This window comes from Ambystoma mexicanum, chromosome 5p, assembly GCF_040938575.1.
Source record: "Ambystoma mexicanum isolate Mex_15411 chromosome 5p, UKY_AmexF1_1, whole genome shotgun sequence".
NCBI lineage: Eukaryota > Metazoa > Chordata > Amphibia > Caudata > Ambystomatidae > Ambystoma > Ambystoma mexicanum.
This window is the reverse complement of record NC_090930.1, coordinates 985,362,268-985,379,203: the sequence shown is the minus strand read 5'-3', so window position 1 is coordinate 985,379,203 and position 16,936 is coordinate 985,362,268. Positions and strand designations below refer to the sequence as shown.

Here is a 16,936-nt window from a genome sequence, read left to right as displayed (position 1 = left end):
TATTTATGGCCGTTATACGTAAAGCTCGCTATAAGAAACGCTTGTGTTCTGCTATTAGTGCGTCAAATGTATCGTGTCCTACCTTGAGCACCTTGGGGATGCTGTTGGTACTCTTGTTCAGAGGAGAATTGCCTAGCATTTCGGTGCTGGACTGCCCCAGGGCAGGACAAAGACTGATATGTTTAGGATATTTCTTCTCTGTGAAAGATAGTGAGCTAAAGACTCTGGGTAAGTCTCTCGCAACCAGGACTAATGTCTGGCAGAGAGACTCCCAGGACCCCCCCCTTGTTAATCTACCTTGAGCACATCCAGGGTTTGCTTCCCCCAGTTATTGATCACAAAAGCAATCCATCGATAAAGTTCCTTGAATGACCTTGGTGTCATGCAGTATTTAAAGAGACAGACCGTTCTTAAATTACAATTTAATGTCTTGATATTGCGATTAGACCAATACAGTCCCTTAACTTGTGTATTGGTTGTAAGAACACATTTCATACAAGTCTCAGCCTCCTTCGACCTAATGTCAATAGTCAGTTTCATAATATCATGATCACTGAACTCTGTGCAGTGTATGGTCAACGTGTCCACATAAACCCAGTTAGAGACATCAATAAACATGTATTCCAAGATGGATTGTTTTGAGCCCATATGCCACGTCGGGAGATGGGTTGTCTCACCCTTAGCACGGCCATTTATCATGACCATGCCATGGTCAGTTATAAAATTCAGTAACATGGTACCTAGGCTATCACCCTCGGTTACATGCAGGCGTGCCTCTGGGATAACCAGTGTCCTATCTTTATAATGCTCCTTGTCGTAAGGAGACCCACAGTGAGCATGGAAGCCACCACCTATTATAGTTGTTGTGTTGGGCGAACAGTGATTATAAACAACCATGATTTCAGAAATGGGTACTAATATGGCCCGCAGCTGGTTGCCACAGGGGGGGGACCAAAATATATTTCCCTCTTTTAATACAAATATGAGCCGCTATGACACAGGGATTATTGGTGAAAATTTCAAATTTCAACAAAGCTCAAGGATTATTTCTTATACCTATAATTAAGCCACCCTTCGGTCAGCCTCTGGCGCCCTTCGTGGCCCCATTTTCAATCAAACTAAAACCATCTCATTTAAAGGCTGCAAGAAAAAGGTAACTGCATCGGAAAAAATAGAAGTCAAAGAATGAGTCATGATGATTAAAACCTCTCGTATTCCATGTCAAGATTTGTAAGCATTTATTATCAACATTCGGAATTAATTTTCTTCTTCAACAGTGCCGCCGCAATCCAGGCACAGTCCGTAGTCAATTGCATATTGTGCCTCAGCAATTTAGTACGATTGCCTACCTTCATTGGCGCGCGTTATCCTACGTTCTGTGTACTGCTCTGTGCATTTTGTATTCACATGGTGATCTGTAGATAAGTTAAACCCCATCTTCAAGAAAGAAGGCAATTGTGCTAGTATAAACGTCACTATATTTGAGGTGTAACAATGTATTACCGATGTTCGGGGGTAGGAAGTTTCTATAATTTCCACATAGTCAATATCGTTAGATGTAAGGACATGTAGTTCAGGTACCATGGAGAATTAAGATAATAAATACTGCTTATTAATGGCACTTTCTTCATCCATATCAAACAGGCTTTAATTGCAAAGCTGTTGGTGGTTTTGTTGCTAATGGTGTTTATGGGGATAGAGCGCTCATCCTTTTCAACTCTATCACTTGAAGACCGTGTGGGCCTAATTCACAGAAGCGTCCTATAATGGCAAAACCCCATTGGTAAACGCTCTGTGAGTTATACACTGTGTGCGTGGACTTAGAAACAATGCCTTTATCTGCTTTTTCATTCAGAAATGAGGAGGAGAAACCCTCATTCCCTGTTGCGAAGTCGGCTTTAGACTTGTCTGCATGGAATCGTCACTTTCCTCTCGAGGCTCTTGATCAGTGTTGTTTTTGGTAACTGGTTCTCTCAATGTATTCTATATTAACCAACCGTCAGGTTGTTCCCCTGCTTATCAATATATATGTGAGACAGAGCTCAAAACACAGGTTGCACAACATAGAAAGTAAACAGAAAATAGAAACCTTGTAGAATCAATATATACATTTTAATCAACAGTAGAAAACATTAAAAAGGTATTAAATCGCCAAATTATCAAAATGTTTACAATTTAATTCAACACATAAAGCAAAGGGAATCGTTAATTACAATCAATAATGATTTGTCACAAAAGGTATGGATACAAACAACACTTAAGTTGTTCAAGTTGAAGTGGGTGGGTAAGTAACTCCTACTCTGTAACTTGAAGCAGACAGACTCCACTCGAACAAAAATGGAGTGGGAGAACTAAACTGGAGCAAAGCTGGCGCTGCATCTATACATTTGATGAGAAGACCTGTGATAACCACACGGGAATACAAGCGCATTGTTTTCTGTCGGATGAATTGAAGGAATTACTGCTGACACTAGAAGTCTTGTATCATTACGGACGTAGACACGGGCTGATGATTCTTCCCGCATGCTAGCATTTATTGATGCCTGTTGAGCATGTTTTCAGCAAAATACCGTATGGCGGCTTTGCTCCAATTTAGTTCCTCCACTCCATTTTTGTTCGAGTGGAGTTTGTCTGCTTCAAGTTACAGAGTAGGAGTTACTTACCCACCCACTTCAACTTGAACAACTTAAGTTGTGAGCCCCCACAAGCGCCACAGAAGGTTGCACGAATTCAGCTCCTCTCTATAAACTGGACACTATTGTTTTATTGGGATTTTTGTGACTTTTACAACTCTCCTGATGAATGTTCTGAGTAATTCTCCTCTTTTTCAATACCTTTTTATTTTTCCTTCTCCCCAAATGAGTCTGACTGTTAGAAGTACTTGACTCATTTTCATGAGTTGCCTTAATATGCTGATCTAGAGGTTCAATATTCTCTTGATGTTTGAGTTGTCTGGCAGAATTTCTTTTTTTGGGGGATTTTCTTTTGTCGAGTTTTCTTTTTTTCTTCCTATTCAGAGTTTTAGCATTCTTGTTGGAATTTAGGCTAATTGAGAAGACATACTTTACAGTAGAGGCACAGTTGATTAAGGGACAATTATCCGCATCACGATCAGCAGTGACTTCTTTGTTCATAAGAGTGGCGGAGCAAAGTCCGTGGAAGGGCAGAAATGCTGAGCAGCGGACAGCCAAATGCATACAGCAGTTGTCGGAAGGTGGGAGGCGTATGCGGACAGAGTTGCATATGGCTGCAGGACCAAATTGCTGAGCCATTAAAGAATCATCTGCGGCCTGAAAAGTGAGGAGGAGGATCAAACATGGGGGCCGCGGTAAAGAAGAAGGAAGAATGGTGTGGCGAGGCAAGGACCGGCCCAGGTCCAACGGTCTGCAGAGGTGAGTGGATCCCCGGGGGTTGACACAGGGAACAGTACCCGCGCCGGGGGAGGAGTGAGGCGGTGGCAGCCACAGACACGCCCGGCCTTCCCACGGGAGCGGAGTGGAGAGAAAGAGGGAGAGCAGAACTGCAAACCCCCTCCCCCCCATGCCCCTGGGCGGAAAGCTTAAAAAGAGAATACCCTCCCTGCATCACAAGAGTGAGGAAGGGAGGGCAGCAGCACCTCGACCCAGTATGGCAGAGAGGGCATGGACCAGGGCACAACGGTGAACGGACCCCTGGGGGAAACATAAGGAAAGATACCGTATCAAGGGAGGCGTGAGGAGGGACAACCATGCCCCTACCTCAGCACTCTAACAGGGCCGGTGAGGAGTGGTGGGTAAGGGGAAGAGGAGAGCAGACCGGAGCAGGATGGGGGAAGCGGAGGGGTGCTTGCACCGAAACAATTTAAAACTGAGTGGACTACCAGAAAAGGCAGAGCTCCCCTCCATGGGAGTGTTCCTCAAGCAGCTACTCCAGGAATTCATGGGCCCCCAAGGATTGTCCAAATTCTTCTCAGTGGAGAGAGCCCACAGGGTGCCTGGTAGAGAACCACCACCCGGAAGCCCACCAAGACAAGTGATAGCCAGGCTATTAAACTATGGAGACAGGGAGGCAGTCCTCCAAATGTCAAGGAGAAACGGCCTCAACACACAATGGAATAACGGTAGAATTTAATCAGACTTCACCAGGGCGGTACAGAAGGCCAGACAACAAACATTTGACGCCACCCAAAAGAATCTCGGGGGGGGGGGGGCGATTGATAAGATATGCAATGATGTACCTAGCCACTCTACGAGTCTGTGGATGATCTAATGGAGTCTGTTTTTTCAACAAACCCTCAGTAGCATGGGAATGGGCCGAAAGCAAGCCGAAACAATCGATGGACAGGCCACAACAGACGCCAGCCAAAAGCAGACAATCTAACAGGGGGGGGGGGGCATAGAGCTAAACAGATTCTGAAGTGAAACGACGGGAAGAGATACGCAGAGGCACAGAAATCGGCAGGAAAAGGCAGGTATGGAGAGGATCCCCTAAATGTGCAAAACTGAATTCTGTTCATAGGAGTGGCTCACGTACGCCTCTCAGCCTGTTCCAAATAATCTTCTTCCATGACCTCCATGGGCGAAGAACTATTAATTTTTTCATTTTCACATGTAGGCAGGCCTGATAGCTAGATCTTCTTTGTATCTGTTTAAAGCAGAACCAGAACATCAACAACGCCATCAAATGAAAAACAGAGGAAAGAAACAAGCATGTATGTTTACAAGTGCAAAGCTCGCAGAATGCCCTGGAAAAAAATATTTAAGACCAGTCTCCCATGTGAGCACTTGACCACGTTTCTTCTCCGGTCTCTTATGTAGGAGCATGTGTTAATGTTTGGCTTTCTAGAATACTTCTCTGCTTTTATAAAGAGGACTTGGATAGTACAGAAATCATAATAAAACAGCTTGACATGTATACAACCTATTATAGAAATGTACAGCCAAACAACTATAATTGAAGCTTTCTCCCTCTACCCCTTTTAAAGGAGGAATACAAGTTTCCGAATGCTAAGTAATGCAAGCCTAAAAAATGACCTTCAGGGTCTGCAAGAGTACTTTTAAGACTTAAAGTCAAACAGCAAAAATGCTGTGTCAAGATTGCCTGGTTATTGGTTGACGCAGGAATCTTGCTTATTTGGGAATCAAATTGTAAATGTCACCGGAATGCAAAACCCCTCTTTGTGTGTCCAGTAAGAACACATAATGACAATGAGACATAACTTTTTTTCTTGAAATATGGTACAGGGTTGAATATTTAACTGGAGCTTTATTTGGGTTTTCTGATGCAAAATAGCTATCGCCCCTCTCTGCTCTTATCCCCGGCCATTAACAAAGAGCTTTTAAGTGTTTAAACGCCCCGTGGGAGCCATGTGGAATTTGCTGCATAGCATTGTTCTGTGACCTGTCTGTCACTGGCATTCTCAGATCAATGATGAGGGAAGGCTGTCGCTGCAGTAGAGTATAATTTATTGCAGGCCCTGGCAACCCCAGACATTTCACGCTCTTCCCTGAAGACCTAGAGAACAGCATGAACACTCTGAAAATGCCGTCCTATCCCAGAGGTTGGGCAGGTCTGTCTACCTACATTTGAAAAACAAACGGTGCGATTTGTGCTGTTAATGGTGTGTGCCTCACATCACCCATAAGTATTAAAAACTCTTGCCACTGCCTCAGTCACTCCACTCTCATACTCATGCCAAACAAAGTTTTTAACTCTCAAGCAATCTGAAGAAAATAATGCAGCAATTGCAACTTAGCAGCCGCATATTTGTTTTCCAGCTTGGCAAACCTAAAAGTTGCTGCTCTGTTCATAATTGAAAACAGATCTTCACACCATTCAGAAGTATTAAAAAATATGCTGCTGCCTCAAACTCACTTTCTTTGTCATATTCATGCCAAATAAACATTTCTAACTATTGACCTATCGGAGGAAAAAAAAGTCAGTAAGTTAGCATCTGTGACAAAATGATTGCAGCTCTGCAGGAGTTCAAGGGTGAGTTTTGGCTAAATCATCTACCCAGTCCTCACAATATTACAAACCAAAAGTGATCCCAATTAGAAATGTAAAACGGGCCCAGTCAAAAGATATACCTGCACCTTTTATGGTATTGTGGGCCGAGGTCAGACTGCACTCTTAAGGGTGTGTGTGAATGTGATGACAGAAATCCAAATACAATGAATAATTCAAGACTCCAAAATAAAGTAATTTCCACCAATGTTCTATTAAAAAAAAGACTTCGATTAAATACACCAATATGCAAATAACAGATTATTAAAAAATACTATGAAACATCCACCCCTGTGGAAAGAACACAGAAAATGCGGAACATGGATATGAAGGCACTCTGAGTATGGTAGCAGTGGTGAAGAGCAAGAAATCGCAACATTGTCACTGGTCAAAGATATTACTTTTTGAAAAATGGGCAAAAAGGGTGGCTTTATCAGCTGTTTTAGCTGTGGTTTTAGACTATGGGGTCTGGATCTCTCAAAAGTACCTTAGTGGGTAGACGGAGTCAAACCAGTTTTCTCAGCACTGTGCTGGTCAGTCGAGCTGGGTTTAAATGCTGCGAGCTTCGGTGATCCAGGTGTCGAGTCAGGTTAAATTTGAAGCTCTGTGTGGTTTAATGTGGCATAAGAACGCTGTTCGAAGTCTTCACCAGGTTTAAGTTCCACAGACGAGCCGGTTCGAGAGGTTTGGGACCACTGGGTTGAGTCGACTGGGGAAACTTTGTTTGCAGTGGTTTGAGTCGAAATCTGTTTTTTTCAGTGCGAAGATCCTGGCAGTTCAAGGTGCTGTTCAAAGAGACGGGGGTTTGACGACTTGGGACGATGCAGCAGCAAAATGGTTCGAACAAGCATATGGTGGTTCAAAGATTCAGAGACCATGACAAAAGCAGCACTTTGTGGGTCCTGAATGGTTTGAAGGATTCGAATGTGGTCGACTCTGGCTTGAGGAAGGTTTCGATGTTGTGTAACACATGAATCCAGCTACCTTTACTTCTCTGGTGCTGTGCGTCCTAATCCAGGGAATCTGGGATAAGGCGAGTCTGTTTCCTCTTCACTCCCAGCCAGGGACCTTAGCTGACACCTACAGACGTCCTTCATCTTCAGTGAGGCGCCTGTCTACCGGTACAGCTGGCAGAGTACAGGCCTTGCTCCAACTGCAGTCACCCACAATGTTCCCTGTGGATGATTAAGAGGGTCCAAGCTCGCCTCTACCTTGAAACCACTCTACCATCACCTCTCAACTGACTGGAGGACTTTGGAATGGACTGCACTCCCAGTAGAGTTCCAAAGAACACTTTTTGTCCTGATGTAAGTCCAAAACGAATCAAGGAAAAAGTGGGAAACTCCTTCCTTATAAAGATATAAGTCCACAGAGGATTGGACAAAAGCAAGTCTGCTGTAAGGGGTCCAATCATTGTCACTGTAACACTGCCAACATTGTGTGACCATAAAGAAGTAGGATTTTTCAAGTTTCCAAATAGTAATTAGCAGAATGATGACATCTATAGAAATAACATCACGCAAGATGTGACCCTGATCAGAGCACAAGAAATTTTCTGATCCATCTTGAGAAATCACATAACCAAATAAGTGATCTGTGAGAACTTTGGTTGGTGTTTTTAGTTTTGGCTGTTAGGTGCAATGGTAACCGGTGAATATCTTACCTGGAGGAGTGTAAATATTTGTCTAGAATATGCGGGAGCCATCGAGTACAGCGAGCGAGCCCAAGCCAACTAAGGGTGTTCTCCCAAGAATATTTTTTAAATAATGGGATAAAATAGTGCACATTTTTTGTAAAAAAATTGGATTAAAAGCCACACAGTTTGCAATCGGTTTTATATGGTAGCACATGGAAAATCCAATTGATGCAAGTCAACAGTGCGCAGGAGCTTTTTCCAACACATTTTCATTATTCCTTTGCCCAAAATATACAGCAGTTAAAAAAACATTTTCATACTGCTTGTACCCATACATTAGCATGCAGACTGCACCAGTATATGCCATTGTTAGTACCTACTCCTAATGGGTTTATCAGTAAAAAAATATTCCATGCCACAGTAAGAAAACATGTCCATAATAGCTGCACTAATGTATGCCAATCTTGCCATATAATAACATATATGATGTTTGCTTTACCCTTGATGCCCAGTAACAAAATGCAATGCCACAGTAAGAATATATGGCCAAACTGGTACCACCAATGGAGGCCAGTTTAGCCATATAATAACACTTGTTTGCTTTACCCTAGATGCATATTAGCCAGGCCACAAAAAGAGTATAATGAAACAGACTGCACCAATGAAGGTTAGTCTTGCTTTGTAAGAGCACCCATCATGTTTGATTTATCCTTGATGCCCAGTAACAATAAAATGCCACTGTACTAAAGTATAGGTAGACTGGCAGCTCCCCAAGTTTGCCACTCTAGCTATGTAACAGTACTAATATTTGCATTACCCTTGATGTCCAGTAAAAAAGAAAACTCCACAGTAAGAAAGTATAGCTAGACTGGCTGCACCCAAGTATGATAGTCTAGCTATGTAATATATAATGCCACAGTAAGATAGGGTAGCTGCACTGTCAGAACCCAAGTATGCCAGTCTAGCTATGTAATAGCAATTATCATGTTTACTTTACTGCTTCATACACACCCAAATCCCAAAATGAGATGCCTGCTACCCCTTCATACACTCTGCGCAGCAGGGCAGGCGCATGCACGCTCTCATTGGCTTTTCAACCAATACCTGGCAACTCTCGCCCACTGCATTGCCATTTTCTGCTCAAATTTCCAGTGCTGCGCTGACGACACTCAACTCATTTTAAAGCTGCCCTCTGCCACCTCCTCTCCCATCTCTGATTGCCATTCAAGATTGGTGTGCCGCCAATGATCTTTGTCTGAATGCCAGCAAGTGTTAAGCTGATCGGCCCGAGAGGACCGCGTACCTGTGATCTTGGTGGTTGGTCTTGCTGAGGTCGCCAGTCTGGAGTCCAGGAACTGATGAATTAGCGGCACGAGGAATCAGCCCCTCCACCACCCAAAAGAGGAACTGGGTGAAGGCTGGACCGACCCCCAATGTCACGATAAGTACTCTCCAGATGAGCGTGACTCGAGGATTGATGGCTCAGGTTGGTGACACTGTAGTTCAGGTAGAGCCGATTGTAGATATCATGAATCTTCCGGAACCAATGTAACAGTGAGGTATTACAGTTGATAGAAAAGTCCGGTTGGTGCTGATAGTTCCAGAGGTTTGCAGGATTAGGTTCGGAGGTAGGCAAGACAGGAAGAGAGAGAACAGCTGGAGGCTAGCTGGTACTGGGCAAGTCCCGGGTAAGTCTGAAGATGGGCAGACCCAGTGCCGACAACAAGTCAGGGCTGGAGGCAGGCAGGCTCAGGACAGGCCCCAGGTAAGGCTGGAGGTAGGTTGGCTCAAGACAGGCCACAGGAAAGTGCTGGAGGTAGGCTGACCCAGGACTGGCCACAGGTAAGGCTGGAGGCAGGCTGGCTCAAGACAAGCCACAGGTATGGGCTGGAGACTGGCTGACCCAGGACAGGCCACAGGTAAGGCTGGAGGCAGGCTGGCTCAAGACAAGCCACAGGTATGGGCTGGAGACTGGCTGACCCAGGACAGGCCACAGGTAAGGGCTGGAGATGGGCTGACCCAGGACAGGCCACAGGTAAGGGCAGGAGATAGGCTGACCCAGGACTGGCCGCAGGTAAGGGCTGAAGGTAAGCTGACCCAGGACAGGCCACAGGTAAGGCTGGAAGAGAGCTGGTCCAGGACAGGCCACAGGTAAGGGCTGAAGGTAAGCTGACCCAGGACAGGCCACAGGTAAGGCTGGAAGAGAGCTGGTCCAGGACAGGCCACAGGTAAGTGCAGGAGCCAAGCTGGCCCAGGACAGGCCGCTGGTAAGTAAGAGGCAGGAACAACGAGGCGAGCGAAGCGAACCGCGTTGAGACGCGACTCGCTGTGAATTGCGGCCTCTTTTATGGGCCGCCGGCGCCCGAAAGGCCTGGGACGCAAGCCGTTCCGTTTCCGGACGCCGGCGGACCCATAACGAGGCTTGAGAAGCAAGCCCCGCTAGGGAGATGAGTTCGGCCCACGGCGCATGCGCGGAGCCGAGAGAGAGGCCTTCCGCGCATGCGCCGAAGGCCGCCAGCCCTGTAGCCCGCCACTCCCCTCCCGGCGAGCCCCCGGAAGCAGATGCGCGGGTAGACTCGCCAGGAGGGGAAGAGAGCGGCAGACCCCCGTCTCCTGCGTGACATAACACTATGCCCCCTCCCAGGAAGGCCCGGAGCTCTGGGTTTCCAGGGAAACCGTACATAGAACTCACGTATCAACCGGGGAGCATGTACATGTTGGCGTGGCTCCCATGTACGGTCACAGGCTGGGTACCCCTTCCAGTCAACTAAATAGTGGAGCACCCCTCTACGGAAACGGGCATCACAGATCTCGTGTACCTCAAACTCTGGGACACCCTGCACTAGGACAGAGGCCGGACGGTGAGGAGTGCGGCCATAAGCATCGACCACATAGGGCTTTAACAAGGACACGTGAAAAACGGGATGTACATGCCAAGAAGAGGGTAGGCGTAGGCGAAAGGATACAGAGGACAACCGTTTGGTAATAACAAAGGGACCCAAGTAACGAGGAGCCAGTTTGACGGGCAAATTGCGGAGTGGCAAATTCTTTGAGGACAACCACACCTTGTCACCCTCCTGAAAGTCGGGTTCTACACTCCTCTTCCTGTCTGCCTGTCTCTTCATCCGATCTTTGGCCTCACTTAGGATCTTGCTTGCCAGTTCTTGTTGATTCCGAATGTGTTTGACCAGATCGTCAGCAGAAGGAACAGTACTAGATGGAATGGGTTGAAAGGGCATCAATCGAGGATGTAAACCAGTGGAACAGAAGAATGGACTGACTCCGGTGGAAGCATGGACGGTATTATTATATGAAACCTCGGCCAGATCTAGTCCATCTTTCCAGTTAGATTGTGTGGCATTAGCAAAACAACGGAGGTACCCCTCCAAAGTCTGATTGGTCCTTTCGGTCAGCCCGTTGGTCTGTGGGTGGTAGCCTGAGCTTAGAGCTCTATGTATTCCTAAATGACCGCATACCTGTTTCCAGAATGAAGAAAGAAATTGGGTTCCTCTATCCGATATGATTTTCTCTGGTAGGCCGTGCAGCCGGTAGATGTCATGCAGAAATGCCGAAGCCATTTGGGTAGCTGTAGGGATCTTCCGAAATGGGATGAAATGAGCCAGTTTAGTGAAGCAGTCTACGACCACCATTATACAGGTGTAACCTTCAGATGGGGGCAAATCCACAATGAAATCAGTAGCGATTGTATGCCATGGATAGAGAGCTGTTTCAGTGGGCATTAATAAACCCAATGGCCGTTTTCTGGGAACCTTGCACTGTGCACAAATTGGACAGCTGTCGATGTACTTCTGAACCTCAGTCGCCCAACCTGGCCACCAGAACTGTCGAGAAATCAACTCTCGAGTGGCTCTGACCCCACGGTGTCCTCCTATGGGTGAATCATGGAATCCATGTAAAATGCCCCTCCTAATGGCTCCTTTAGGTATGTAAAGTCTCTTCTGAAAAAACAAGAGTCCCTCTCGTTCAGAAACTGAGTGACGACTAAGAAGGGTTGTTCTTTCGGGGTCCAACCGAGTGGCTTCTGCGATGGACTTAAGGTGAGAGGACAAAGCCAGCAGGAAATGGCGAGGAGAAATCAATGGCTGTTCAGGACCTTGCGTCCCATCAACATTTTCCAAGGACCTGGAGAGAGCATCTGCTTTTATATTGGAAGTTCCCGGGATATAAGTGACATGGAACTCGAATGGAGAGAAGAAGAAGGCCCACCGGGCTTGACGAGGAGTCCGACATTGCAGAGAGCGAAGATATTGCAGATTGCGATGGTCGGTTCGCACTTCTACAGAAAAACGGGCTCCGAGGAGAAAATGTCTCCATTCCTCGAATGCGGTCTTGATGGCCAACAATTCCCTTTCTATCACCGCGTAGTTTCGTTCGCTGGGACTCAACTTGCGAGAAAAATAGGCAACTGGATGTTCCACTAACGTGGCTGGATCTTTCTGGAGAAGGACTGCTCCGACCGCGAAGCTGGAAGCATCGGCCTCTACAATGTAGGGCAAGTCCTCCTGGGGATGGCGCAGGATGGGAGCAGCCATAAAAGCCGATTTTAATACTCCAAAAGCCTAGGAAGCCACAGGACTCCATTCGAAAGCGACCTTGCTGCTGGTAAGACTGGTGAGGGGAGCTGAGATCCGCGAGTAATGTGGAATAAAGCGCCTGTAGAAGTTTGCGAACCCCAAAAATCGTTGGAGAGCCTTGATATCGTGTGGGTGTTTCCATTCTTGTATGGCTAGAACCTTCTTGGGATCCATCCCAACTCCTTCTTGATTGATAATGAATCCCAAAAATTCGATACTGGTCTGGTGAAAGCTACATTTCTCTGCCTTGGCGAACAAATTGTTGATGGATAGTCGATGAAGGACCTCACGAACGTGTTCCACATGCTCGTCCAAGGACTTAGAGAATATCAGTATGTCATCCAGATAAACCCAAACGGATAATCCTAACAGGTCACCAAAGATGTGGTCCATAAATCGTTGAAAAACAGCGGGGGCATTACATAAGCCGAAGGGCATAACCCGGTATTCAAAGTGCCCAAAAGATGTTTTGAAAGCTGTCTTCCACTCGTCCCCATTCCTGATGCGTATCAAATGATAGGCTCCACGGAGGTCCAATTTGGAGAAGATTCGTGCAGTATGCAGGGTTTCAAGGATACTACGTATCAAAGGTAACGGGTACCGGTCCTTGGCTGTAATGTCATTCAACTGTCGGTAGTCGACACAGGGTCTCAACGTGCCTTCTTTCTTCTTTACAAAGAACAGGGGAAACCCTGCAGGTGACTTTGACGGTACAATGTACCCCTTTTCTAGACTTTCAGATAAATATGCCTGAAGAACTTGCTTCTCGTCACGGGTCAACGCGTACAACTTCCCATGAGGTATGACATGGTTCGGCAACAGGTCAATGGAGCAGTCAAAGGACCGGTGTGGAGGAAGGGGTATGTTGCCGGGTTCGGAAAATACCTGTTTGAAATCGGCATATACCTGTGGAACCAGAGACGTGGAACATAGATGAACCCCATTGTTGTCCGTCTTTAGAGAAGTCGAAACGGTCATGGTGGGAACAGATAGCTTGCATCCTTGAGCACACCTTTCGGAGGAAAAGGTTAAAGTCTGAGTTCTCCAGTCTATCAACGGATTGTGATGTTTTAACCATGGTAGTCCTAGGACCATCTTGTAGTTAGGTGACTTAATAACATCAAAGGAGAGTTCCTCGTAATGATCAGTAATCTGAAGAGCCAATCCGACCGTGAACTGGCTAATAGGCCCCGAAGACAAGGGGGTACCATCAATATGCTCCACCGACAAGGGAGTAGGCCTGGAAACGAGTGGTATTTTATGTCGGGCGACGAATGTTTCGTCGATGTAGTTGCCGGAAGCCCCACAATCCAGCAGACCAGATATCACCAGGTCTCTGTCTGGTAATTTAATCCTGACCTTTAGGGTCTGTAGCACCACTGGTTGCATGGGCCGACGAATGGAACAAATAACCGAAGGGTCTGAGGAGGAGATGGGACCTGTCGTTGCCCTTCCTATAAACGACAGGTCTCCTAGTTTCCCGACTTCTTCTTTTGCGGACGTAAAGGACATATACTCAGATAATGCCCAGCTGCTCCACAGTAAAGACACAGACGCAAAGACCTCCTTCGTTTCTTCTCTTCTTCCGACAAAGGCCCTCTCATGGCTCCTACTTGCATGGGCTCAGATCCGGACTCGGTTGATCCAAATGAACCAGCAGGCGAGTTGGTCGTCCGGGAACCGCTTCTGTCAAACCGACGTCTCTCAGCCTTTCGTTCGGTTAGCCTTTGGTCAATACGAAGTACTTGATCAATCAAGAGTTGAAGACTCTCCGGCTCGGGGATGTGGAGTAATTCGTCTTTGTACTCCTCTCTCAGGCCTCGACGAAACAGCGTTTTCTGTGTAATTTCGGGCCACTGAGAGTCGGTAGCCAAAAGTCGGAAGCGACTGATGTAGGTGATGACGTCATTGCTTCCCTGTTTGTAGTCCATCAACTGATTCTGTGCGACGGAGGCCAGGTTCGGCGTCTGGAATACTTCCAGAAAGGCTTTTTCGAAGGCAGCAAAGTCATTCAAAATAGGACTGTTCGTGACCACAAACGGGGTTGCCCAAGCTAATGCGTTCCCAGTTAGATTCCCCAGGATATAGCCAATCTTGGCCCTATCGTTGTTAAAGTGGGTGGACCTGAAGAGGAAATGGATCCTACAGTGGTTACAAAACTCTGCCACCCGTCTAGGATCGCCGTCGAATTTGATGGGTGTTGTGTGAGCCAATGGTCCCTCTATCTGAGAAGAACTGGGTGCTCCTTGTGTTATCATTTGGCGTAATGTTTGATTCTCTTGATGCTGGGCGGTCATCTCAGCTCTGAGTGCCAGCAATTCGTTCCTCATTTCTTGCGATTCATCCATCTCCGAATCTGAAGGCAGGCGTCTCAATCTGTTAAGCTGATCGGCCCGAGAGGACCGCGTACCTGTGATCTTGGTGGTTGGTCTTGCTGAGGTCGCCAGTCTGGAGTCCAGGAACTGATGAATTAGCGGCACGAGGAATCAGCCCCTCCACCACCCAAAAGAGGAACTGGGTGAAGGCTGGACCGACCCCCAATGTCACGATAAGTACTCTCCAGATGAGCGTGACTCGAGGATTGATGGCTCAGGTTGGTGACACTGTAGTTCAGGTAGAGCCGATTGTAGATATCATGAATCTTCCGGAACCAATGTAACAGTGAGGTATTACAGTTGATAGAAAAGTCCGGTTGGTGCTGATAGTTCCAGAGGTTTGCAGGATTAGGTTCGGAGGTAGGCAAGACAGGAAGAGAGAGAACAGCTGGAGGCTAGCTGGTACTGGGCAAGTCCCGGGTAAGTCTGAAGATGGGCAGACCCAGTGCCGACAACAAGTCAGGGCTGGAGGCAGGCAGGCTCAGGACAGGCCCCAGGTAAGGCTGGAGGTAGGTTGGCTCAAGACAGGCCACAGGAAAGTGCTGGAGGTAGGCTGACCCAGGACTGGCCACAGGTAAGGCTGGAGGCAGGCTGGCTCAAGACAAGCCACAGGTATGGGCTGGAGACTGGCTGACCCAGGACAGGCCACAGGTAAGGCTGGAGGCAGGCTGGCTCAAGACAAGCCACAGGTATGGGCTGGAGACTGGCTGACCCAGGACAGGCCACAGGTAAGGGCTGGAGATGGGCTGACCCAGGACAGGCCACAGGTAAGGGCAGGAGATGGGCTGACCCAGGACAGGCCACAGGTAAGGGCTGAAGGTAAGCTGACCCAGGACAGGCCACAGGTAAGGCTGGAAGAGAGCTGGTCCAGGACAGGCCACAGGTAAGGGCTGAAGGTAAGCTGACCCAGGACAGGCCACAGGTAAGGCTGGAAGAGAGCTGGTCCAGGACAGGCCACAGGTAAGTGCAGGAGACAAGCTGGCCCAGGACAGGCCGCTGGTAAGTAAGAGGCAGGAACAACGAGGCGAGCGAAGCGAACCGCGTTGAGACGCGACTCGCTGTGAATTGCGGCCTCTTTTATGGGCCGCCGGCGCCCGAAAGGCCTGGGACGCAAGCCGTTCCGTTTCCGGACGCCGGCGGACCCATAACGAGGCTTGAGAAGCAAGCCCCGCTAGGGAGATGAGTTCGGCCCACGGCGCATGCGCGGAGCCGAGAGAGAGGCCTTCCGCGCATGCGCCGAAGGCCGCCAGCCCTGTAGCCCGCCACTCCCCTCCCGGCGAGCCCCCGGAAGCAGATGCGCGGGTAGACTCGCCAGGAGGGGAAGAGAGCGGCAGACCCCCGTCTCCCGCGTGACATAACAGCAAGACGGAGATCCTCCTCATCGGCACACCTTCACCATCCTTTCCCCTCACTCTCTGGCAGGCCTCCCTTGGCCCTCCTCCTACCCCCACCTGCGAGGCTAAGAACCTCGGGGTTATCTTTGACTCCACCCTTTCCTTCTCCGCCCACATCTCTGATGTCTCTAAAAAGTCAAATTTCCGACTGCACCTCCTCAGAGGTACTCTGCCTTTCCTCTCCTTCCCCCAGAAGCTCATGGTATCTCAAGCTCTGGTTCTCTCTGGCCTGGACTATTGTAACAGCCTCTTTCTAAATCTACCTGTCTCTACTCTCCGCCCTCTGCAACTAATCCAGAACAAGACTGCAAGACTTGTCCTTGGCCTCAAGCCATGGGATCGTATCTCTCCAGCTCTGAAATCTCTCCACTGGCTCCCAGTGGATGCAAGGATTAAATTCAAAACCCTCTGCATTGTCCACAAGGCTTTCTGGGGCCTGGGTCCAAACTACCTTCAGCTATCCCTCTGCAAATACCTCCCCTCTCGAGCTCTTCGCTCCTCTACCTCCAACTCACTCAGGGTCAGTCGTTTTTCTAAGAAACGAACTGGGGGTAGATCTCTGTCTTCGGCTGGGGCCTCCCTCTGGAACAGCCTCCCTGCCACTCTAAAACTTGAGGAGAACCATCTCCAGTTCCAGAAGCACCTCAAGACCTTCCTCTTTTCTTCTGCCTTCGCTCCCCCTCTCCCCTGCTGATCTGTTCTCTCTTGGCACCGTGCACCTGGCCACCCTCTGTCTTTTGGGCCAAGGTACCTGCTCATCCTGCCACCCTCCCGCACAGCCTCCGGGCCACCCCTTGCACTGGGGTCTGTAGCTGTACCCATACAGCCCCCCCTTTTTCTTCCTGCACTTTTCAGACCTACCCTGTCTGCTGCCTTAAACCTAGCACTTGCAAATTGCTGGCTGCATTACCACTGTTTGTTGCCTTTTTTTATTTATTTATTTATTGTTAC

General features: G+C 48.0%; 1 protein-coding gene across 3 annotated transcripts in view; it reads left to right on the top strand.

Moving 5' to 3' along the window:
* Window positions 1-16,936, top strand: part of LYRM4 (LYR motif containing 4) — a 626,023-nt gene that overhangs the window by 8,458 nt on the left and 600,629 nt on the right. The gene's annotated exons all lie outside the window — the stretch shown is intronic.